At 41.7% G+C, this 25806-nt stretch overlaps 1 protein-coding gene and 1 long non-coding RNA gene across 7 annotated transcripts in view; both read right to left on the bottom strand.

Moving 5' to 3' along the window:
• The window catches only part of LOC116737740, a 40146-nt gene that overhangs the window by 12477 nt on the left and 1863 nt on the right, over positions 1 to 25806 (bottom strand). The gene's annotated exons all lie outside the window — the stretch shown is intronic.
• The window catches only part of LOC115518420 (cationic amino acid transporter 3-like), a 41631-nt gene that overhangs the window by 9108 nt on the left and 6717 nt on the right, over positions 1 to 25806 (bottom strand). The window contains exons 1-3 of one of the 6 annotated variants that reach the window (XR_004343866.1): positions 20553 to 20716; positions 9902 to 10032; positions 6180 to 6216 (exon numbers count right to left, since the gene is read on the bottom strand). The gene's annotated coding sequence lies outside the window, so the exon portion shown is untranslated. Of the gene's footprint in view, positions 1 to 6179; positions 6217 to 9901; positions 10033 to 14404; positions 14536 to 20552; positions 20717 to 25806 lie in introns of those variants that run through there. The other 5 variants (XR_004343867.1, XM_032593924.1, XM_032593926.1 and 2 more) reach the window with 5 other exon arrangements.

Below are 25806 nucleotides of genomic sequence, written 5' to 3' on the forward strand. Positions count from 1 at the left end.
GACCCAAATAGATAAAATCATGACAAAGGAGGAAAGACCACAAACACACCACAGAAACACAATTATAAGAGAATACTATAAAAATTATATGCCAACAAACTGAATAACCTGGAAGAAATGGACAAATCTCTAGACACTCACACACTACCAAAATTCAAACGGGGAAACACAGAAAATTTGAATAGGCCCATATCCAGTAAAGAAATTGAACTCGTTATCAAAAATCTCCCAAAAAGTAAGAGTCCTGGGCCAGATGCCTTCTCAGGGCAATTCTATTAGACATTTAAAGCAGAATTAATAACTATTCTTCTCAAACTCTTCCAAAAAATAGAAATGGTAGGAAAACTTCTGGACTCATTCTCTGAAGCCAGCATTACCTTGACTCCAAAACCAAAGACCCCACTAAAAAGGACAATTACAAGCCAATATTTCTGATGAAACTGGATGCAGAAATTGTCAGCAAGACACTAGCAAATTGAGTTCAACAGTACATTAAAGGGAAGAAAGAGATTCTGAATTCTTTGATCACAGGAAGGCAACGCAGTTTAGGAGTTAGGAGTAAAGGCTCTGCAAGTAGAGTGTTCAGATTCAAATCACACGTCAACCTCACACTGGGTGACTCTGGACAAATTAGTTCACCTCTCGGGGATTAAGTTTCCACAACTTAATCAAAAGCCTCAGTCAAAAGACAGTAAAAGTAAATATTTCATATGGTTTATGTGTGGAGTAAGTGAAATGATGCTTGTAAAGTACTTAGTTCTGTGCCTAACATACAATATGTACTTAATATAATCCACCTAATGTTTACTATTGAAATCTGATCCAAAGTACCAAAAATCTGGTAATTAATTGGTCTTTATAAATGTCTAGTATCAAAATCACCCACTAAAACTCAACCCTGTCATCTAGCCCTCATGAGAAAATGAAAGTTTTATTCCATATATTTCTCCTTGAAACTCTAAGGGCTCTAATTAGATACCTTTATACATGCTGATGCTAAACACTTGGTCCTAGACTGGCTGAGTTAAACCAGGATTGAAAAATTCAAGGCTCAAATACAGTAACAACAACAACAACAACAACAACAACAACAACATCTTTGCCTACAGATGCCTCATCTTATTTCAGGGGCAGTGGTGGGTACATTAGAGGTAAGAGAAATGAACATTATGTCAGAAATTTTGGATTCCAGACATGGCTCTTCTGTTTCATAACATAAACTAGGGTGATTTTTTAATCTCTCTAAGCGTCAGTTTCCTTATCCACAAGGAAGCTTACCTGACTTCCCTTATTGGATCCACATGAGAATTCTGTAAGAAGATATAAACTATCTGACACTGCTGGTGGGAGTGCCACCATCCTGAAGCACAGTCTTAGTGGAATTATAAATGTACACACCCTCCTACTTCTCCCAGGTAAACACCGCAAGGAAAGTCTCTCCTGAGTCCATAAAGAGACTTATATGAGTGAGTTCATTACAAGACTGTGTAGAAGCAAAATGTTGGAAGCTTTGCCAGCATCTGTTACTAGAGGAATGTATAAGTAATATGTGCTGTATATGCATAATGAAATACTACACAGCAGTCAGGAATAATACTGTAGATTTATAGAGCATTACTTGGGTAGATTTCAGAAACAATGTTAGGTAGCAACAGTAAAAGCAGGATGAGGTGTATAGCACAATGTTATTTATGTACATTTAAAAACAAGCAAAAAAATTCTGTACATTTTTCAAGAATACACATGTATCTGTTAAAAACGTCACATTGTTTTTCTGCTCAAAACCTTCCACTACTTTCCCTTTTTATTCATAGTATAAGCCAAAGTCTGCACTTATAATGGCCCCCAAATCCTACAGTATTTGTAACTGACCCAGCCACCTTTCAGCCTTCTGTTTCTCCCTGCTCCCACTCATTGTTCTCTAGCCACTGGCCTCCTAAACATTCTGGCCTCCTAACATACCAGATAAAAACCTTTGTACTTGCTGTCTCCATAACTGCACCACTTCTAGCTCACATATCCACATGGTTGATTCATTAACTGCATTTGGTGAAATAGCACATTTGTAGCACATCCTTCCTTAAGCAACCCATAAAAAAATGCAGTCTCCCACTAACCACCCACAAGGTACCTTATCACCCCGCCCCTTTTTTTCCCATGGTACTTATCACTACTTAAGGTACTACATGTTATATATTTGTTCATGATTTTTCTCATTCAAAAATAATGCAAGCTCCATGAAAACAGGATTTTTTTTATTGTTTTGCTCCTGACTGTATTCCCTGCATCTACAACTGTGCCTGACACAGAGTCAACACTGTGAATTTGTTTGAGTGGATGAATGTATCTAAATACACATATAGATCATAGATTGGAAGAACGTTTATACATACGCTAAAGAAATTATCACCCCCCCCCCTTGAGGAGGGGATACGAGAATAGATCATAATGAAAGGGGGAAATAAAATCCATTGATACAAGGCCTGACAGGAAGCGATGGTGCTAATAATCCATGATTAAGGCAAGGTTGACTCCACTCTGTGCATTTCAGGTTCAACAAAGGAATTTCATGAGATGATGATGTGAGAGGATGAGGTTCAGAGCCTGAGAAATGTCAGGCACTAAACAGATTTAAATGGAAGGAAACCGGAATCCTATAATCTCCAGGACATGGAGAATACAAGGAAGGAGGGTGCTAGAGGAGGGTGGAGAACGACTGAAGATCAGGCATACCTCCTACCAGTTACTCTAAACTCATCTCCCTTTTCCTAATTCCTCTTTCTCCTTTAGTCCTTCAACTGTCTCTGGAGGCTCCTTAATGGACACTAAGAATGCTTGTACCATTTTTCTCTCTCTGGGGAACCGTCTCCAGCCACCTACCTCTTAACAAAGGCACAACTGTAGTTCCTCACATTTGTTGAATCACAGACCTCGCTGACACTGGTCACCTCAAAGAAATGTCCTCCACTCTACTGAATCCCATCCATGGACCCTAAGTAGGAATCGCAGAGGACGACCATCTGAATGGCAGGATGGGAAGGGGTAATGCTTTTGACAACTTCTGCTTCCCTCAACTGTGTTGTGCAGGGTGGTCCTTGCGCTCTTCCCACTTTTACTGAAGATGAGGGAAAGTGGGCTACAAAGTATGAAGATACTAGAGAAGCAACTCAAAGAACAAAACACCTGGGAACTAAATAATTATAGTTTGTGACTCAAACAGAAGCAGTACGAACAAACAAATGAACAAATAAACATACAGAAGAGAAAGTAAACCCATGATTGGGAATTCTGAGAGAATCTACCACAAATCCAGCTGATAACAGCACAGAAACATCACCCTTATACACCATATTCAGAAATGCCCTTTCTCAATGCAATAATCTGTGATTTTTCCAATAGTTTATATTCAGTCCAGACTCTCTGACCCAGCTGTCACACCCCCACCCTAATTGTCCCTCTACCCTCAGGCCCATCACCTTCTTCCTAACTGAGTTCCACACATCCTGACTTGCCCTTCCTGGAATGAGCCTTGGGCCTGGGTAAATCACCTGTTCTGTCAGGCATGCTTCATGTGTAAAGGAAGATGGGGGTGGGTAGCAGACATTATCTAAAATGGGAGCCCAGTGGCAGGAAGATGGCTGCAATTTCCCTAACAACCTAAATACTTCCAGGATTGGACTTCCCAAACCTCAGTCATCATACAGGGCTTCCAGATGCTGCCTGCACAAACATTTAGGAAACACCTGTCGCAAGAGACTGCCACAAATGCTACAAAGGCAGGTAGGAAGGCAGATGGCACCAGTTTAACAAGGATGGTTTAACAAAACATCTTTTTAAGCTTTCTAATTCATATGGCTATTTTCTCCCCAGACTGGGCTTCCAATTGGGAGCAGACTGTGAATGTTTGCCATGGAATGAAAATATCCTTTTCATCCTTAATCCAAAGAACCAGTGCCAGAAAAATGTCAGCTTGCCAGTCATTCCAAAATATGACTAACCCCGTCTCAGAGCTAAAATGTCAGGGTGATACTGGGAAAACGGACATCGCCTATGTTAGATTGATCATTCTTGCTTGGTTCTTGTTGACAACCAGACATCTGACCTAGTAGAATATATAAAATGGGCATTAGCGTTCTCTATCGTGAGCCATATCTGTGACCAGCACTGAGCTCACAGCACCTAGAGCATTGTTAGTATTTATTAATCATCCATGGAAATAAACATAAAGACCAATGGGCTTCAGGCATCAGTTCAGACCTCTTTGTCTATTTTTGAAGCTCATTATTTTTTTAAAGTTATCAATGAATATGGATGTGAGCTAAGAAATAATGGGTATTCTGAACATGCTATTAGTCAACAGAAGACCAAGAGCAAAGAGAAAGGATTGCCTTTCCATTTTAGATTCAAAAGGAAGAAAACCACAAATACATCCAGAAACAGAAGAATTCACAAAGTAGTCTCTAAGGATCCTGACTTTATTCATGGAAACTGCATAAAAATCTGGAATAAATCTAAGAAATTCCAACTGAACTCATTGGTTTCAGATATTTGGGGATCAGCAACCTAGCCCTCAATTCAATTCAGCTGACATGAAGTCACTTAGACATTTATCACCTTGTCCATACTAGACCTATACCTAGTAGGTTCCTATACTTTACAAATATAGCATATCCAGAGCCAGCCTCCTGCCATACTTACTGGACCGCACTGCTGGTCCTTAAAATTGGTAACTCTAAACAATAAGATTAGGTCTAACTCTAGGGTCTAACTCAGATTCACCCAGAAGCCTTCAGAGAGTACTGCACTTGAAGCAGGATAAAGCCCTAAATCACATTCTACCTGATCACTACACTGCATCAGATAACTGAAGTGTGAATGTTCTATAACCTCCTTCTGGAAAAGGACACTTTCTTTAAGTCTTAAAAAGATACACACACACACACACACACACACACACACACACACACACACACACACACTTCCAACCAGACCCACAGTTTCCTGCTCTCTATTGAGCCCAAACTTCTAAGATTATATATATATGGCTTACTTTTCACTGTTTTTCTACCACTTACTACTATATTAACCTTTTCTGTGGCTCCTGCTTGAACAGGACAAGCCTTTCCTCACACATGCATATCTTACTGGCATTAATATCAGCCCTCACACAGACCATCCCTTTGCCTAGAACACACTGTTTCCAAACCGTGTTAACATGACCTTCCTCCTGGAAGCTTCTTTGGTCACACCTACAGATAGAAATCTGATCTCTCCATTGTGCTGTCCTTGCCCTTCTCTCCCCTCATTAATATCCAGTGGCATAACTCTCTGAACTAGAATTATCTACTGGGAGGGCACCCAGTTAGGGAAGAGGGTAGGAGTAGTAGGTGATGAGGTGGAGCCAAGGAGCAAATCTTCTGCCTGATGATACTTCCAGCTTGCCTTTCCTTCCCCAGCTGAAACTGAGAAGATTAACTGGCCACAGCCAAGGAAGTACCCCAGGCTCTACATATCAGTTGGTGATGTCAGAGATCTGAAACAAGAACTGAAGCCCAAGTCCATTTCACCACAACAAAGTGAAAGTACAAAGGAAGTAACCCAAGTCAGCTCAGACAAAGCACAGTACATATGACATTTATGATTTGCTCCAGTGTCATCCCCTTGACGTGTGACAACTGAACAAGACAGAAAACACACAGTTTTATTACTTTCATTGATTTAATTTGTTTGGAAAATAAGTCACCTAATGCTTTGACATTAGGCAACATGACACAATACTCAAACTGCACAACTATATTTAAGGCTGGCCTCCAGAAGGGAAGAGTGGGGCAAAAGCCAGTAGATTGAGAGGTATGGAGAATAGGATTTCACTTTTTTCAGGAGGATGGGGAAGTACCCATCAAATGCCTTTATGTTGTAAGCTCCCACATAAAATAATTTTCTCTCTTTGCTACCATTGTTGGTGTACTCTCTGTAAACGGCTACATAGATGGTTTCTGGGTAGTTTGGATTATGCCTAAAATGAGAAAGGGGGGGCGCCTGTGTGGCTCAGTTGGTTAAGCCTCCAACTCTTGATTTCAGGTCAGGTCATAATCTCATGGTTCATAAGTTTGAGTTCAGCTTCAGGCTCTGCACTAACAGTGTGGAGCCTGCTTGAGATTCTCTCTCTTTCCCTCTATGTCTCTTTTCCTCCTCTGCTTGTGCTCTCTCTTTCTCCTTCAAAATAAATAAATAAAATAAAATAAAATAAAATAAAATAAAATAAAATAAAAATCACAAGTTTTCTAAGTGAGAATGACTGGATTCAATCTATTAAAGATCATATTTCAATTAAGCATAAATCACTACAAAGGTAATTTCCAAATTAGATAATTCAGGCACCACAGTAATTCTTTCTTCAAAAGAACTCAAGCAAAAGCAACATTTTTCTTCCCCCTAAACTATCATACCAACATTATTATCCCCAAATGATCATGCACTTAGTTACACAAAGTGAAAGACAGTGGTGGTGAATAGAGAATTCTCCTCTCTGGGAATGAATAATTAAGAGCTTTTCATAAACAACTCCAACTTTCTAAAATATGTAAAAGATACATAAACTATGAACCAGGAAGGGTATTCCTAAATGATAACGAACAGTTGAGGCAAGGGCATGTCAAGATCCCAGATGGCTTCCTAGTCAATAAAAGGTAAGAATAGTAAGGACCTCATTTTCCAGTGTTGGCAAGAAAGTGAGTATCTTGTGCGTACTGTGAGTCAGCCTGAGAGGCCTCATGAAAGAGGTGGGAATTAGTCCATCTTGGCATTATGCATAACTGTTCACTGGGAAACTATCATTTCAAGCTACATGTTTTGCTTTAACCATGATCTAATAAATACAGCCTCTTTGAGGCCTTCTTTCCATGACCCCCATGAAAAAATATAAAACAAACTCCACCACACCCTGAGCCAGTAAATCCAGTTTGCCCAGCTTTAACTGGATTTAACAGATCCAGTTAAATAATTGCTAGATATTAATACAGATATAGATACTGAGATATAATAATAGTAATACTACCACTACTACTACTACTACTACTACTAATAATAATAATAATAATATAATTCTCAGGGTTTTTTTTTTTTTCTGTGCTGAAAAGGAAAAGAGAGAAAAACCACAAAGGTGTAAGTTATTCCCTGGGGAAAGAGAAGTACAGCTCAGATAGCTTCCCTGAAATGTTGGAAAGAAAGCTGAAGTAACCAAACTCAACTCATGCTAAAAAAATAAATATCCAAACTTATCTCTCAAGAATCTCCTGAGAACAACCTCACCAAATGGATCACCTGCCAGGCATCCTCCCACCTATAATCTTACTTTGCACTATATTCTGCTTGCATGTTACTTGGAAGAAACCATTCTCTAAGTTTGTAGGATAAAAGTTCCATAGGATAGAACCTCTTTCATGGTCTCTGAATACAGCTAGAAACCCGAATTCTGCAAGCCAATCATACAAGGTGCAATCCAGACTTAAACTTGAAGGGATGGCAACCTCCAAACTGTATGCTCTTTAGACCAAGCAGAAACACATCCATCTCATCCAACTCACCCACCTACCCTACCACCCCCAGCTCCACACCTAAAATTCATTCTAGTCTGGCAGACCATGAATTTCAAGTCACTGAAAACCCATCCTGCTGCAAACTAACACACTCCATACCAACTGTACGTAGACCAAATCCATCCATCCAAATGTAGACCAAAATCTATATAGATATAGAAAAAAAATCTATGTAGATGGAAAACAAAGCATATTTGCTTCCTTCCCACAATATGTATGAAGTCACTGCTTCATGCACACACCACACTAGTAACTTGAACCATTATTTGAGTAAAAAGCAGATAACCAGAGCTTCTCCAGAGGCTGTATAGACTCCATATCATCTACTACCATTCTGCAATGGTTGTGAACAAAGAGACTTTTCTGAGTCTCTCTGGGTAACTTCAGAGAAGACAGAGTTAAATACAATGTTTCTCATTCATGATTTGACACAGTTACAGGTTTAATTTCAGTTAGAATCCAGTTTTGGAGTTTCTTAATATTTCCATCACACCAAAACAACATAGATGATCAACTTGAGAAATCAGAAAAGACTTAGTTTCTACTTCTAGAGGTCTTCAGAAATTAGATGGGCTGCAGGAACAATCAGAAATAGAATTTCCAAAAACAGAATCAGAAAGAGAGCTGGGAAAACCCAGGAAGGGTGTACAATTAAGAGATTAGAAAGTTATGTGATATATTGATTTTAATGGTAAAAATCTATTTCTTCTCTACTTCCCCCTATGATTCCCTACTCCTTTTCTCAACCCTGAATCCAGTCAACACAAAACACCTAATGAAGTCCTCAGGAGAGAGCAGTAGAAGGAAATCCAACTGGCTGTCCACTCTATTTTCCAAATTACAACTGTAATGTAGGACGGTCTTTGTCTACAATGAGAACCGATCCAAACTTTTTTTTTTTCCCAAGAAGCCTTGCTTAACATCTGTATTTACACCCAAATCCTTTCTTTCCTTCTCATCAGAATCCAGAAATCCATTCAGTGGCCCCATTATCACCAAACCCCGTGTCCTCTTTTAGACCAGCAGTTGTTAGTGGTGGGAGTCCATTGCTCCTTCTTCCATGTACCTCCTCCCAATGTACACCCTCAGTAATACACGACATACAAAGTGGCTTAGGAAAGGACAACTATCTCTCAGCTACCTTCCTTCATATCGTTAACTGTGTCCTTCTATCCTCCCCATGGATGTACTCAGCTAACTCCTTCTCTCTGTCTTCTTATAACACCCCATGCTTGCTTCCTCTCATTCACCAGGGAGCTGCTCCATTCTGCTTCTTGCTCCTTAGGAAAATTAATCAGGTTTTTTTGTTTGTTTGTTTGTTTGTTTTTTTGTAGGAAAGAAATCAGATCATATGAAAGTTGCATCATGCCTCAAAGTCCTGTGTTCTTATCCAAATATAAATCCATATCACTTCTCCACCAAAACCCCTCTGCCTCACCCCAGCTCATGCATCATAGTGTATAACAAAAAGCCTCTGCCACCACTTTTTTTTAAGGGACACCCTTTATCCCTATCCCCTTGTTCTTTCTAATCCCCAGGATGCTTTGTGATTTCTGTAATAACAAAAGAAAAAAGGACAAAGATAAACCAAAAGAATATAATGCAAAACTCATATTTTATCAATGTGGAATATACTGGTAAAGGAAACTTGCTTTTTCACATGATTTTGCTTAAACTAAGGTTAAAATTAATCTGCCTTTGGGAGGTAATAACACATGTCAATTGATAATGGACAGATGTTGCCCAAGAACTGCTGGAGGGCAAGAGAAAGACAACCTAGACATAAACATTTGCTACATATAATCAATTAAACAGGTGTTGTGTATGTATAGGGTAGTCTGGGCTTCTAGTGTTGGGCTACTGCCCACAGCGTACATGCCCGTTGGGGGTAGGGAGTGTTGAGCAGACAACCATTTAAGACTCTAACAGCCTTTAAATTAAAAAGTTGGAAATATGTTTTGTGCTAAGAGCAAATTGCCTCTTAGAGATCCAGGAAGGCATACCCATTCCAGGCTTCTCCTCTAAACCTTTATTGATAAATAAACATAAACATCTATCATGAACATAAAATTTATAGATTAAGAACAGAGCCATCAGGTTTCAAGGTTTATTCAAACCTTGAAAGAACTGACTCATTTATAAAATACTTGGGACCTCAGAGAAGCCTTCATAAAATGTTTTAAAGACTTCTAGGCAGCCACACCCCAGGGGATTTTGGTAATCTTTCCTCTTACAGCCTGTCCTGACCTATAATCAATACCCACCACAACTTTTTAAGTTAGATAGTACACATAGGGAGATACCTTCAGCAGCTGTAAAAATAGATATATGTCTCTTTGAGCATGGAGGAAGAAGACTCTCAAATCATCATGGTGACAGGGGACCACCTTATCAAACTTGACCTGCTGTCCTGAAGTCCACACCAGTGTCCTCCCTAAGAAGATAGGACACAGAGACTTTCAGAATCTCCAGTGAGAAAGTGTGGCAAAAAATGGAAGCAGTAGAGCCAGGTGGAAGAATTTTCATTCATTCAAACAATGTGTCTAAGCATACTATGTGCTGGACCCTATGGGAAAGACAAAGATGAGTAAGGCAAGCTCTGCACCAGGTCAGAAAGAAAAGACCAGGAAGGACAGCAGGACAAAGATGCGGGAAGGACTCTGGAGGAGAAGTACCAAGGAAAAACCTCCCCTAGTTTCTATTTTCCTCAGCAGAGCTGAGAACCTTTCTGGTCTGGAGGAGAACAGAGTGCAGGACTCAAATTCCTCTGACCCCAGAAAACTTGCCTGCCTTTCCCAAACTCACAAAGCCTCTAATCTGCACTCCCCAATCCAAAGTCTAGCTCCAGTGCCATTAAATACCCTCTGCTCAAACACCAAAAAGTTAGACAGCCAGCAGCACTCCATCACAACCTTCTTCCTCTCTGGTTCTGTCTCAGTTCTCTTGCCAACTCTATAAACAAGAGAAACCACTTACCCATGGCCTATTTCTGCCAATGAGGAGAGAAACATGAGAAGAAAGTGTAATCAAAACCCAGTGAGAGGAAAGGGCTTAGCCAAGTAGAGTCAGGGCTTAGAGTGGAGGTTAGCAGGGGACCCTCAGGGATTCGGCCCTTGGGAGAAGCAGGCCTTCTAGGAGTTGGAGCCTTCAGGGATGCAGGACATGGGATTGGTGGGAAAGGGGAGGGAGGTGGCTTAGAGGGAAACCAGGAAGAAAACTAGAAGTGGGCAATGGAAGACCAGTGTGTCCTTGCATGGGTGAGCAAGTGGACTGAGGACCTAAATGAGACTTTGTTGGAGACTTTGTGGGCAGCAAGATGTTGTTCATTTAGAAGTCAACAATCTTGGGGCGCCTGGGTGGCGCAGTCGGTTAAGCGTCCGACTTCAGCCAGGTCACGATCTCGCGGTCCGTGAGTTCGAGCCCCGCGTCAGGCTCTGGGCTGATGGCTCAGAGCCTGGAGCCTGTTTCCGATTCTGTGTCTCCCTCTCTCTCTGCCCCTCCCCCGTTCATGCTCTGTCTCTCTCTGTCCCAAAAATAAATAAACGTTGAAAAAAAAATTAAAAAAAAAAAAAAGAAGTCAACAATCTTCCCCTGGTCCTGGTTGGCCCAAAGAGAGTGTGGAGAGCCAGGTGGAGCCCAGCCTGTGGTGATTTGGAGGCCATTTACAGATCCAGTTAAAAAGCCCACTGAAGAGCTCCTTAAACAAGCATAGAAGCACCACCACTCACCTGCCTCTCCCAGAAACTCCTACTGGGTTCCTCTACCACCACTATTCATTCTAGCTCCCTCACCCATGTTTCCCATCACTCCAGAAGTAAAACTAAAGGGGATTTGGCTTAAACTTTACCACAAGGGATTTACTGAAACAGGCATTCAGCATTCATAGAAAATTCCAACTGAGTATGCATTGAGATTCTGCTGGAGAAAGTAAAGAAAAAGATGTACTCTCTGCCTAGAGAGCTTGCTGCTCTAGACATTCAAAATGTAGGGCTTCCAAGACCCTGAAACATGACCAAAGGAAGGTACCACCTCTTTACCAGAATGATAATCTTCAAACAGAGGCAAGACTTCTCAGAGATGGAGAAGATGGGGCCTACTTAGAGACTGAGGGCTGAATGCACAAGTGATGGCCCAAGAAGGAATGGGTCTCAAGGAAAAGGGGAACTACTGCCTTCTCTTAGTAGTGCTGAAATGCCTCTAAACCCTAAATTAGGTTCCTTAAAGACTGGAGTAGAGGTGGAGGGAAGGATTCAAGGGTAGTGGCATGTCTCTAAAGTGACAAAGTCTATAATAACTACACTAAGACAGAACATTAAAATTAGAGCAGTGATAATTGCTCCAAATCTTAAGTTCTAGTCAGAATCCAGTTTTGGAAATTCTTAACATTTCTATCACACCAAAACAAGATGATCAACCTGGTAAATCAGAAAAAACCTGAGCTTCTCGTTCCAGAGATCTTCAGAAACTATATCAGATACCAGGAAGAATCAGAATTACAATTTCCAAACAGGAATTATTAAAGAGAGCTGGGAAAATCCAGGGAGGGAGTAAAATTAAGGGATTAGAAAGCAATGTGATACGTTGATGTCAAAAGTAAAAATCCATTTCTTCTCCATTTCTCTCTACAATTCTATATCCTTTTTTTCTCAACCCTCAATCCCGTCAACACAGAATACCTAATAAAAGTCCTCAGGAGAAAGCAGTAGAAGGAAACCCATCTTCCTGTCCACCTTATTTTCCAAACTACAAGTATAATGTAGGATGACATTTACCTATAATAAGGAGCGATCCACACTCATTTTTTTTTCCAGAAAAGCCTTGTTAAACAGCTTCCCCCCTCCCCCTCAAATCCTTCCTTCCTTTTATGCACAGAATCCAGAAAGCCATCTAGTGTCCCATTTATCACTATACTCTATATCCACATTTAGAAAAGCATTTGTGAGTGGTCAGAGCCCATGGCTCCTTTTTCCATGTACCTCCTCCCAATATACATCCTCAATAATACAGGGCACACAAGGTGGCTTGGGAAAAACTATCTCCCTGGTTATCTTCCTTCATGTCTTAAATGTGTCCTGTCCTCCATGTAAGGACTCACATGTCTTCTCCTCTCTGTCTTCTTTCACCAGATTTTGCTTGGTTCCTCTCATAGCCCTAGGTAATTGTTCCACACCTTCACCATCTTCCTTATCAAGTTCATTGCTTTGTTTGGCTTTGTTTTGTTTTGTTGTAGTAAAGACAGCAGATAATCTGGTTCATACGAAAGTTGTATTATGTTTCTAACTCCTGAGTTCTTAGCTAAATATAGATCAATATGGCTTTTCCACGAAGATCATCTGCCTCAACTCAGCTCAAGCAACACAAATTATAACAAAGAGCCTCTACCACCGCTATTTAAGGGATACTGTATATCCCTCTTCCATAGTTCTTTCTAGTTTACAATTGGCTTTATGATTTCTGTGATAATAAAAAAACAAGGGACAAGGACGAACCAAAAGAATATAATCCAAAAATTATATTTATCAATTTGGATGTGTTTGGTAAAGAAAAAAATGAATCTATCTTCTAGAGGCACTTCCACATATCAATTGACAATGGAGAAAATTTGCCCAGGAAATGCTAGAGGGCAGAGAAAGACAACCCAGAAATAAACATTTGCCACCTATAATCAATAAAATAGGTGTCACACATGGATGAGTGCTGTCTGGACTTCTGGTGTTGGGGTATGGTGTACATGGCAGTGTGGTGGCAAGGAGAATGAACAACAGTTTAATACTCCAAGGGCCTTTAAAATTAAAGAGTTGCAAATACGTTTTTCAATAATACCAAATTACCTTTTGGAGACCCAGAGAGCCATACCTATTTTAGGCTTATCCTTCAAGGCTTTATCAATCAATAAATATGCCTATCATGAGCATAAATTTGATAGATTCTAAGAGAAAGAATCTCAAGTTTCTTGGCTAACTTAACACTGGCTCCTTTACAATACACTTGGGACCTCAGAGAATCCTTCATAAAGTGTTTTAAAGACCATTGGGAAGACAAACCCTAGGGAAACGTGGTAATTATTGCTTTTACAGCCTGACCTACCCTACAAGCAATCCCCAACACACCCTATTTAAAAATTAAATGATAAAAGGAGAGAGATACCTTCTGCAGCTGTAAAAATAGATATGTCTCTTTAAGCATGGAGGAAGTACCTCAAATCATTATGGTCAGGGGGAGCACCTTATCATACTGGACCTGCCATTCTACAAAGTCCACATCAATACCTTCCCTAAAAAGATATGACACAGACATTTTCAGAACTTCAAGTGGGAAAGTGTGGGGAAACATGAAGGACGTAGCAGAGCCAGGTGGAAGAATCTTCATTCAAAGAACATGTCTAGCATATTATGTGCTAGGCCCTGTGGGAAAGACTAAGATGAATAAAGCAAGCTCTGAACCAGGTCAGAAAAGAAAGCCAAGAAGAAGGGCAGGGCAAAGAGGTGAGAAGGACCCTGGAGGAAAAGCACCAAGAAATAACCTCCCTTAACTCATATCTTACTCAGCAGAGCTGAGACATTTTTGGTCTGGAAGAGAAGAGAGTGTAGGCCTCCAAATCACTCTGACCCCAGCAAACCTGCCTGCTCTTTCCAAACTCACAAGGCCTATAATGTGCACACCCAATTCACAATCTAGCCATGAAATAACCTCTGCTCAAACCCCAGAGCACTTGGACACCCAGCAGCACTCCAAGCTCAGCCTTCTTCCTCTCTGGCTCTGTCTCAGCTTTCCTGCCAACTCTACAAATAGGAGAAATTACTTACCTATAGGCTTTTTGGAGGATAAGACAGGAGAAGAAAAAGAAAGTCAATCCAGAGACAGGGAAGGAGCTTGGCCAAGGAGAGTCAGAACGAAGAGTGGAACTTGGAGGGTGCCCTCAAGAAGGTGGGGCCTATGGGGAGGCGGGGCCATCAGGAGACAGGGCCATGGGGGAGGCCACAGCCTGGAAGGGTGGGAAAGGGTGAAGGAGGTACCTTAGATGGAATCCTGGAGGAAAGCTGGAGCTGGGCAATGGAAGACTAGTGGGACTCTGTCTGGGTGAGGAGGTGGACTGAGGGCTCAAATTGGACTTTGCTGGAGACTTTATTTGCAGCAAGATGTGAATTTAGAAGTAAATAAGTTTCCCAGGGTTCTAGGTATAGAGAAGGTCCTAATTGGCAGGAGAAGAGTATGAGGAGCCAGGTGGAGCCCAGCCTGTGGGATTTGTAGGCCAGTTCCAGGAGCAGCTAAAGAGCACCCCTATAAACAATGATAGAGTCACATTCCCAGCCACCTCTCCAACAATCTCTCACTATGTTCCTCTACCAGCACCATCCATCCCAGCACCCTTACCCACATGTCTCAAAACTCCAAGAATAAAACTAAAAGGAATTGGCTTATGCTTCATCATTAAGGACTTCCTGAGTCACTCCTTCGTCATTCATAGCACATTCTAACTGAATATACATTGAGTATTGTGCTGGAGAAAGTAAAGAAAAATATATAGTTCCAGGCTACAGAGCTTCTTGCTCTAGACAATCATAACATAGTGCTTCCAAGACCCTGAAACAGTGACCGAAGGAAGGTGCCACCTCCTTTCCAGGATGGTAACCTTCAAATAGAGGCATGTTTGTCAGAGATGGAGAAGATGGGGCCTACTTAGAAAACAAAGGATGAATGCAAAAGTGATGGTACCAAGAAGGCATGGATGTCAAGGAAAAGGGGCAATGATTCCTCTACTTCACAGTGTTGAGATGTCTTTAAACCCTAAATTAGGTTCCTTAAAGAATTGGGTGGAAGTGGAAGGAGGGGCAAAAAGAGTAACTTCAGGTCCCCAAAGTCTACATTAAATATACTAAGACAGATCATTAAAACTGAATCAGAAAAAATTGTTCCAGATCTCATGATGAGTCTCCAACTGAGAAAAAAACTACAAATCACATTGGCCCTGCCCTAACACATCTCCAGTAGGCAAGACCAAGGGTGCTAATTGAGCATCTGCTTTGTTCCAGGTGCTATACTATCTGGTGGATGAGTGGCCCAGCCAGACTACAGAGCCAAGATTCCTAGAGGCAAAAGAGACAGGCAGGATTTGGAAGGATGGCTGTCATGACAGAACAGTAGGGGAGGGGCACCTGGGTATTTGATTTGTGTCTGTTACAATATTAGGCTGTCTTACCCTGCCCCAAACTGGGATTTTTCCCAGATGTGCATCTGCTTTGAGGGAAAGAAGGGTATAAGAAGAGGGTCTCTTTGTCCTTGCATCTGGTCACAAACACAATCCTTTCAACTTTCTCCCTATGCTACACACTGCCTCCTCAGTAGAGGCTAGGGGAAATACCAGGACCCTAGACAATCACCAGAGAAGTAAGACAACTTGTCCAGGGCTGAGGGAATGCAGAGGATGCAGAGTTGGTGCCATAAGTGTCTCCTGGTGGGGAGGGGGGGGGACAGAATGGGGAACCTGGAAGTTAGAGCCCATCCAGGTGATTTCACATGAAGTGTCTGAACTCTGAGGGGTTAGAGGAGGGAAGAGGAGAAGAGACAGGGGTGTGAGTCAGAGACAGGGGAAGAGGTGAAAGACACAGAGATAAGAGAAGGAAGAGAGATGGATTAGAGGGCAAGAGAGAAAACATGGATGGAGAGACTGCAAAAGGAGACAGATAGGAGGAGATGTGGGTGGAGAAACTAAAAGGCACACAGGGTGAAACTCACAAAGATGTGACAGAAGAGACACCTTCAGAGACTGATAGAGGGAAGCAGGGAGGGAAACAGCCAGAAGGAAAGCTAAGGGCAGACTCAGTCTTGGAATATCTCAGCACAAACTATATGGAGTCAAAGAGAAAGGCCCACAGACAGATTTGCCTGACAGAGGTGAAGGTAAAGGAGGCAAAGTAGGAAGGAAGAAGACAGGGCTGCAAGGAGGGAGGAAGGAAAATGACAAAGGGAGAGAAGGAGGCAAGTGTGGAGCAGGAGGAGGGAGCCAGGCCAGGGAAGGGATGTATATTTGCTTTATGATCCTCTTCCACTGCACCTGATCCCTGCTGAGCCCAGTCCCCTCTCAGGTGCTGCTGGGTGGTGGGTGTGCCCAGAAAGAAGCTGAGAGGGTGAAGCTGCTGCCATCACTGCCCCATGTTCCCTCCCAATGCCAAACTGGGGATCCCAGAGGCCCCTACGTGGATGTGAAAACTGCCTCCCTTACCCTCTCCACAATGTGTGTGTGTGTGTGTATGTATATATATATATATATATATATATATATATATATATATATATTGCAATCAAAAGAGGCCTGAAGCTCAGCCCTAAATTTCTCAGAATAAGTGCAGCCTGGCACAACTGTAGAAATGGAGAGTTTGAGCCAATGAGAAGGAGAAACAGAGGCAGGCATGCAAGTCATGCTGACAAGCTCTGGAGTAAGTGTTGGGGACAGACTAGTCATGGATCCCATGGAGAAAAGTGAGGAGAGGTTAGAGAGGTTAAGGACTGGGACAATGTCTGTATTGAGAACTAAATAAGCACCATGCACAGTATAAGCAAAATAAGATATTCGAGACCGTCCATTAATGTGGAGTCAACAATGTAGACACTTCTGAGCAGTCACGATCAATGTCTTCAAGCAGCTCTGAACTAAAGGGCTCCCACAAACATACACATGAAATCCACAAAAGAAGAAACTCAGGCAGATAATAGAGACTTTGAGGCCAATGTACATGCTGAATCTAGGTTATAAGAGACAAGTGATGAACAACCATCCAACTGTGTGAAGATGCAAGACTTAGCATGGCAGGCTGGACTCTGCCTTTTTCCCAAGGCTTTCTTGGGGCTCTGCAAAGACTGGCTCCTCCATCTCCTCTCAGGGCCAGGGGAGACCCTAACAACATTAACTCAAGCAATCTAAAGGGGAGTTGTTCTCCCAGTCACCATCCCTGGCAGCCATATTTGAAGGTCCCAGGTACCAGATATCTGATTATAACTAGAGTCCAAGAAGGCTCTTTAGCAGCAGGAGGGAGGGTTGAGAGGGAAACTTCTGGAGAATCCTGCAGAGAAAAGACCAGGGAGCAAAATCTACCAGGTCCATTCCACCACATGGACACTTATAAGTTTAATAAAGTTCAAAATACCCAGGTTTCCATTTAATTAAAGCCCGGAACTAGGTAATTATATTTCTTCTCCAAGTTCTACCCTTTACCCCCCACCTCACCCATGGACACACATCTTCTATAGAACACACTAAACCAGAAACTGGACTTTAAAAACTTCCTCCACTAGAGAGATGGCCTTAATTTCAGCAAAGAAATTTACAAGACAATTTGGAAAGTATTTCCTTAGACCTAGGGTTGGAAAATACTAGAACCAGAGAAACACATGTGCGCGCGCGCGCGCACACACACACACACACACACACACACACAGTATCCAGTATAAGGGAAACCCTCTCTTGACTGGTATTCCTTTTTCTGTGGTATTTACCTCAAGATGATGTATCCCAATCAGGGAACAAAATATAGTCTCCCTAAACATTAGGAAATTAATTCCCTTCTAACCCTTAGTTCCTGGAGGGAGATGATTGTTTCCCTCCCCCAGTCATGGAAAACACTCTGAAGAAGGATCACACAGCCTATAGGTAGGAACCACACATGCAGATGCCTAGATTGCTGTTATATACCCCCAAGGCCTCCCTCTCCTGTTTTATCACAATCTTTCTGCTCCCTGTAGTGTCTATTCTTTGGACTCACACTGTGACTCAGCACAGAGGGAAGCAAAGCATCCCAAGGAAAGAGAACACAAGACCCTTTATTCTGGGATGTGAGAAGAAAGACACACAAGACAAGAAATCCTGGCAGAGAAAAATGCATATAGATTGATAGAGTAGGTCAGATTCTACCAATACTGAGGTACCTATGGAAAGGAGGATAGAAATAGAGATTGAGAACACAAAGCAAGATCAGAGGAAAGGAAATGCTAGATTTTGAGGATGGGGGCATGCAAAATACTAGGCAGACGAGAGGCTGCTGTGTTCAGCAGGTGTGGAGAGAATACACTGAGAAGACATCAAAGATGAGGATGATGATGGTTTAAAATGCCTAATGAATTCAGATTTATAAATATAAATGTACACAGGTCTTTGGCATAAATTTATTTTTATCCTCAATAACAGGCTACAGAAGCAGGTATCAGAGCTGCTATTTTACAGATATGGAGACTAAGGCACAGAGAGGTTAAATAACTTGCCTCAAGTCACAGAACTGGTAAGGGAGGATCAAAGAATCAAATAACTGTACTGTGGTACCCCCTCCTGCAGGCTCTGCACTGGGAAGCACCCAGGATTGGGACCTGTTGTGTGAGGGAGAAGTTACTCCCCAGAGGGCAAAAGACCTGCCTCCTGGGGCCCTTCTCAACATGTTCTGCCCAGGAGAGCTTGGCCAAGTTGAGGCCTCATCTTGGAAATGGGGAAGTCATGCTTTACCCTCTGAAGATGAAAGACTAAACCAGGTCATTTATTGAAGACTTTTAAGCTTTAAAACACAGAATTCAGTCCATGGAAAGGGTGGGTAAGGGGATAGCCAGGATAAAGGTCTCAAAGACTTCAGTATTCCCATTACCCCTCCCCATCCCCAGTCCTGTCTCCCTCTCCCTCTTTCTGTCTCCTGACCCCCAGGAGCCTCTGTCCCCACTGTCTAGGCCCTGGCAACTGTCTCTCCCTACCATGGCTCACTAGCCCATGCAGTCCAGACTTAGCCATCCTCACAGTCTAAGAGGTCAGAGACATCAGCCTAGCTTCCCAGCCCAGAGCACTGGGCCTCTCTGTCTTGGCTCTCAGCCTCATCTTACTAGCTGCCCAGGGCCTCCCACAGGACAGAGCCCTGGTTCTCCATCTGGGTTTCAACTCAGTGTGCAGCACACATAAAGGGTAGAGTGTGTGACTCACTGTATTTTTTTTCGTGATCTGTACAATTTATGCACAAGACAGGGACCAAGCCTGGGACCCTGCATCCCCTAAAAATATAGGTATATCTACAAAATATAGGCAATGTATCTCCCCATAACAGGTAGAAGACAGTTAGGGAGCCTCTGAGATCAGTGTGTGTGAGGGGAGAGGGTTCATTAGTGTAGGGGCTGAAGACACCACTGGTAGGGATGGGGGTTGCATAAGAGACTTAGAAATAGGTCAAGAAGATGGAGGAAAGGGTGACTTCAGGCCCTAGGAACCCAAGAGCCAAGTGTAGAGGACAGGGCATAGAGCAACAGAATGAAGGCCACATATAAGAGGATGAAGCTGTCAGACCAGAAAGGGCCAGAGGGGTGGGGAGGAGCCCAGCCCTCTACCCACTTCACAGCCTCCAGGGTGGTCCACAGCCCCTGTGGGGACTGTGGGGAACTAAGAAAGAAACCCAAGGGACATCATTTGAACCTAAACTGTACTGTGAGGTTTAGTGTCAGGAAAGCAGGCAGCTGGAGGGAATCCATCTTTAGTGGGGCAGTGCTTTCCTTTAGAGATCCCAGGGCCCCTGAAGGAGCCAAGATGGCGCAACTGCATGGAAGTTTTTTTGTGTGTGTCTCACACCCATGAAACACAGCCAGATCAATAGTAAACCATCCTGCACATCTGGAAAACCGATTTGATGATAAACTCAACAATCTGCACAACCTGAACCACAGAACTCAGCAGGTATGTGATACAGAGAGGTGAACTGGGGGAGAGAGAAACCACAGAGGGCAGAGTGCTGTTTTTTGTGGAGAGAGGATGGAGATGGGGGAGAGTATGGGAAAAGCACCCCCCCCCCAAAAGCAGCTGGAGAGAAAGTGGAAAAGTGGAAATAGCTGCAGGGATTGAACTAAAAATGGAGAAAGGAGAAAGGAGAAGGTTTAAATTCCATTAAGACTCTATAAACAGGGGAGCACAGAGTCTGAAACACCACATCTCATTACCTGGTGTGCTCTGGAGGGAAGGGTGTATCCCCAGGAGCAGAAAGTGAGGTCCGAGGGGTCCTTGGGTCACACAGGGAGAGGTGGTGGCTCCTCTGCTGGGAGGACATTTGGTAGAGGCTGGGTAGCTACCCCACAGGCAAAGGTGACAGCAAACCCCAGAGAACAACCACATCAGCTGGTGCTGGAACAAGGACATTAAGGGGGAAGCCTGGTGACAGATGTGTCTTGTGATTTTCCATAATCCCTGAAATGTTGCTGCTACACGATCATGCAAACTTTTTCTGGAGTGGCTGGCACCAGCCACAGTCTTGGGATTGGCAGCAGCATGGGCCTGTGAAAGTTCCTAGGTGCAGCCAGCACTTGGCCATTGCTCTGTGAGACACTCCTACAGAGGGGCAGAACGGGTCAAAGCCACAGTCCCTCAGAAGTAAGGGGGCGGGAAAAACAGCTGCTTCTGAAAAAAAACTCAGGAGGGAGGTGCTGCCTGGGAGCCTGACTGCTTGGTCATGGACAGTGTAAAAGTGGGGAGTGGACAAAAGCCAGAGACAAAGGATGGGTGTCCGATTGCTGATTGGGAGAACAGTGTTCCAATACTAGAGAATGGGTAGCTGGGTGACTCCATTTTCACCCCTCTCATGCATGCCATGCGCACCTACAAACACCACAACAATCCACCCCAATAAGCTAAGCAGCGCCATCTCTTGGAGAATGGAGCCAATTACACTAAGACCTGCACAATGGGGTCAACCTCACACTTCAGGAACACCATAAGTCTCTCCATCTGCTTCACTTATGGACTATAAAGTGCTTCATAGTTTGACATCTAGGGGACAACGATGCAATACAATCATATTTCAGTCTGTTCAGTGGTCCCTCTCTTCATTTTTTTTCTTTTCGTTTTCTTGAATACAGAAATAGAAAAAAATATTTTTATTTTCAGTTTTTATTAAAAATATTTCTCCTTAATTTTTACTGTTTTTGTCAATTTTTCAAATTCTCTTTTACTTCCATCATTCCATATTATTCTACTTCATTGTATTCATTTATTTTTCAAATTTTCATTTTCCTTTTTTCCCCCTTTTGTTCTCTAATTTATCAAGCTCCTTTCAACGCCCAGACCAAAACACATCTAGGATCTACCATCATTTGTTTGATTTGTGTGTGTGTGTTGTTTTTAAGTTTTTAATTTTAATTGGTTTTACCTCATTGATTCCTTTTCTCCCTTCAAAATGATGAAACAAAGGAATTTACCCCAAAAGAAAGAGCAGGAAGAAACAACAGCCAAGGACTTAACCAACACAGATGCAAGCAAGATGTCTGAACCAGAATTTAGAATCATGATAATAAGAATACTAGCTGAGGTCAAAAATAGATTAGAATCCCTTTTTGTGTAGATTAAAAAAAGTAAATCTATTCATGATGAAATAAAAAATGCTATAACTGAGCTACAATCTCGAATGGATGTCATGGTAGCAAAGATGGAAGAGCCACTGCAGCAAATCAGCAATATACAGGACAAATTTATGGAGAATAATGAAGCAGAGAAAAATAGGGAGATTAAGGCAAAAGAGCATGATTTAAGAATTAGAGAAATCAGTGACTCATTAAAAAGGAACAACATCAGAATCATAGGGGTCCCAGAAGAGGAAGAGAGAGAAATAGGGGTAGAAGGGTTATGTGAGCAAATCATAATGGAAAGCTTTCATAACCCGGGGAAAGACACAGATATCGAAATCTAGGAAGCAAAGAGGACCCCAATTAGACCAACAAAACCCAACCATCAACAAGGCACATCATAGCCAAATTCACAAAATACTCAGGCAAGGAAAGAATCATGAGAGCAGCAAGGGAAAAAAAAATCTTTAAACTACAAGGGAAGACAGATGAGATTTGCAGCAGACCTAGCCACAGAAACATGGCAGGCCAGAAATGAGTGGCAGGATATATTCAATGTGCTGAATCAGAAAAATATGCAGCCAAGAATTCTTTATCCAGCAAGGCTGTCATTAAAAACAGAAGGAGAGGGGCGCCTGGGTGGCGCAGTCGGTTAAGCGTCCGACTTCAGCCAGGTCACGATCTCGCGGTCCGTGAGTTTGAGCCCCGCGTCGGGCTCTGGGCTGATGGCTCAGAGCCTGGAGCCTGCTTCCGATTCTGTATCTCCCTCTCTCTCTGCGCCTCCCCCGTTCATGCTCTGTCTCTCTCTGTCCCAAAAATAAATAAACGTTGAAAAAAAAAAATTAAAATCTGTTTAAAAAAAAAAAAAAACAGAAGGAGAGATAAAAATTTCCCACACAAACAAAAATTAAAGGAGTTTGCGACCACTAAACCATCCCTTCAAAAAAATTTAAGGGGGACTCTCTGAGGGAGAAAAGATGAAAATACATACATACATACCAAAAGCAACAAAGACTAGAAAAAAACAGAGAACACAACCAGACATTCCAACTCAATGAGCAACATAATGGAAATAAATTCATATTTTTCAGTACTCACTGTAAATGTCAATGGACTAAATGCTCCAATCAAAAGACGTAGGGAAACAGAATGGTAAGAAAATAAGATCCATCTATATGCTGTTTACAAGAGACCCACTTCAGACCTAAAGACACCTTCAGATTGAAAGTAAGGAGATGGAGAACCATCTATCATGCTTAATGGTCAACAAAAGAAAGCTGGAGTGGCCATACATATATCAGACAATCCAGACTTTAAAATAAAGACTGTATCAAGAGATGTGGAAGGGCATTATATCATAATTAAAGGGTCTATCCACCAAGAAGACCTAATAATTGTAAATATTTATGCTCCAAATGTGATGGCACCCAAACATATAAATCAATTAATCACACACATAAAGAAACTTATCGACAGTAATATTATAAAAGTAGAGGACTTCAACACCTCAATTACAACAATGGACAGATCAGCTAAACAGAAAATCAACAAGGAAACAGTGGCTTTTAATGACACACTGGACCAAATGGACTTAACAGACATATTCAGAACATTTCATCCAAAAGCAGAGGAATACATATTCTTCTCCAGTGCACATGGAACATTCTCCAGAATAGATCACATACTGGGAAATAAATCAGCCCTCAGAAAGTACAAAAAGTCAAGATGATACCCTGCATATTTTCAGACCACAATGCTATGAAACTCAAAATCAACTACAAGAAAAAATTTGAAAAGATAACAAATACTTGGAGACTAAAAAACCTCCTACTAAAGAATGAATGGGCTAACCGAGAAGTTAAAGAGGAAATGAAAAAGGACATGGAATCCAATGAAAATGATAATACCACATTCCAAAACCTCTGGGACACAGCAAGGGCGGTCATAAGAGGGAAGTATATAGCAATCCAGACCTTCTAAAACAAGGAAGAAAGGTCTCAGATACACAACCTAACCTTACACGTTAAGGAGCTGGAAAAAGAACAGCAAATAATACCCCAAACCAGCAGAAGACAGGAAATAATAAAGAGTAGAGCAGAAATCAATGCTATCAAAACAAATAAACAACAACAACAACAAATAGAACAGATCAATGAAACCAGAACCTGGTTCTGTGAAAGAGTTAACAAAATTGATAAACCTCTAGCCAGTTTGATCAAAAAGTAAAAGGAAAGGACACAAATGAGTAAAATCAAGAATGAAAGAGGAGAGTTCACTGCCAACACAGCAGAAATACAAACAATAATAAGAGAATATTATGAGCAATTATATGCCAGTAAAATGGGGAATCTGGAAGAAATGGACAACTTCCTAGAAACATATACACTACCAAAACTGAAACAGGAAGAAAGAAAATTTGAGCAGACCCATAACCAGTAAAGAAATTGATTAGTAATCAAAAACCTGCCAAAAAACAAGAGTCCAGGGACAGATGGCTTTCCAGGGGAATTCTACCAAACATTTAAGGAAGAGTTAATACCTATTCTCCTGAAGCTGTTCCAAAAAATAGAAATGGAAGAAAAACTTCCAAACTCTTTCTATGAAGTCAGCATTACCTTGATTCCAAAACCAGACAAAGACTCCACTAAAAAGGAGAACTATAGACCTGGACCACTTTCTTACACCATACACAAAAATAAACTCAAAATTGATGAAAGGCCTAAACGTAAGACAGAAAGCCATCAAACCCTCGAGGAGAAAGCAGGCAAAAACTTCTTTGACCTTGGCCACAGAACCTTCTTACTCAACATGTCTCTGGAGGCAAGAGAAACAAAAGCAAAAATTAACTATTGGGACCTCATCAAAATCAAAAGCTTCTGCACAACAAAGGAAACAATCAGCAAAACTAAAAGGCAACTGATGGAATAGGAGAAGATATTTTCAAATGACATATCAGATAAAGGGTTAGTATCCAAAATCTATACAGAACTTACCAAACTTAACACCCAAAAAACAAATAATCCAGTGAAGAAATGGGCAAAAGATACGAGTAAGACACTTCTTCAAAGAAGGCATCCAGATGGCCAACCTACACATGAAAAAAATGCTCAACATCACTCATCATCAAAGATGAATGGGAAAGACAAATCAAGACCACAATGAGATACCACCTCACACCTGTCAGAATGGCTAATGTTAACAACTCAGGCAACAACAGATGTTGGTGAGGATACAGAGAAAGAGGATCTCTTTTTCATTGTTGGTGGGAATGCAAGCTGGTGCAGCCACTCTGGAAAACAGTATGGAGGTTCCTCAAAAAAAAATAAAAATAGAACTACCTTATGACCCAGCAATTGCATAACTAGGTATTTATCCAAGGGATCCAGGTATGCTGTTTTGAAGGGGCACATGCACCCCAATGTTTATGGCAGCACTATGGACAATAGCCAAAGTATGGAAAGAGCCCAAATGTCCATCAATGGATAAATGGATAAAGAATATGTGGTATATATATATATATATATATATATATATATATATATATATAATGGAGTATTACTTAGCAATCAAAAAGAATGAAATATTGCCATTTGCAACTACGTGGATAGAACTTGAAGTTATTATGCTAAGCAGAATTAGTCAGAGAAAGACAAATATCATATGACTTCACTCATGTGAGGACTTTAAGACACAGAACAGATGAACATAAGGGAAGGGTAGCAAAAATAATATAAAAACAGGGAGGGGGACAAAACATAAGAGACTCTTAGATATGGAGAATAAACAGAGGGCTACTGGAGAGGTTGTGGGAGGGGGGATGGGCTAAATGGTTAAGGAGCATTAAGGCATCCACTCCTGA

This window comes from Lynx canadensis, chromosome B4 (assembly GCF_007474595.2).
Source record: "Lynx canadensis isolate LIC74 chromosome B4, mLynCan4.pri.v2, whole genome shotgun sequence".
NCBI classification, from domain to species: domain Eukaryota; kingdom Metazoa; phylum Chordata; class Mammalia; order Carnivora; family Felidae; genus Lynx; species Lynx canadensis.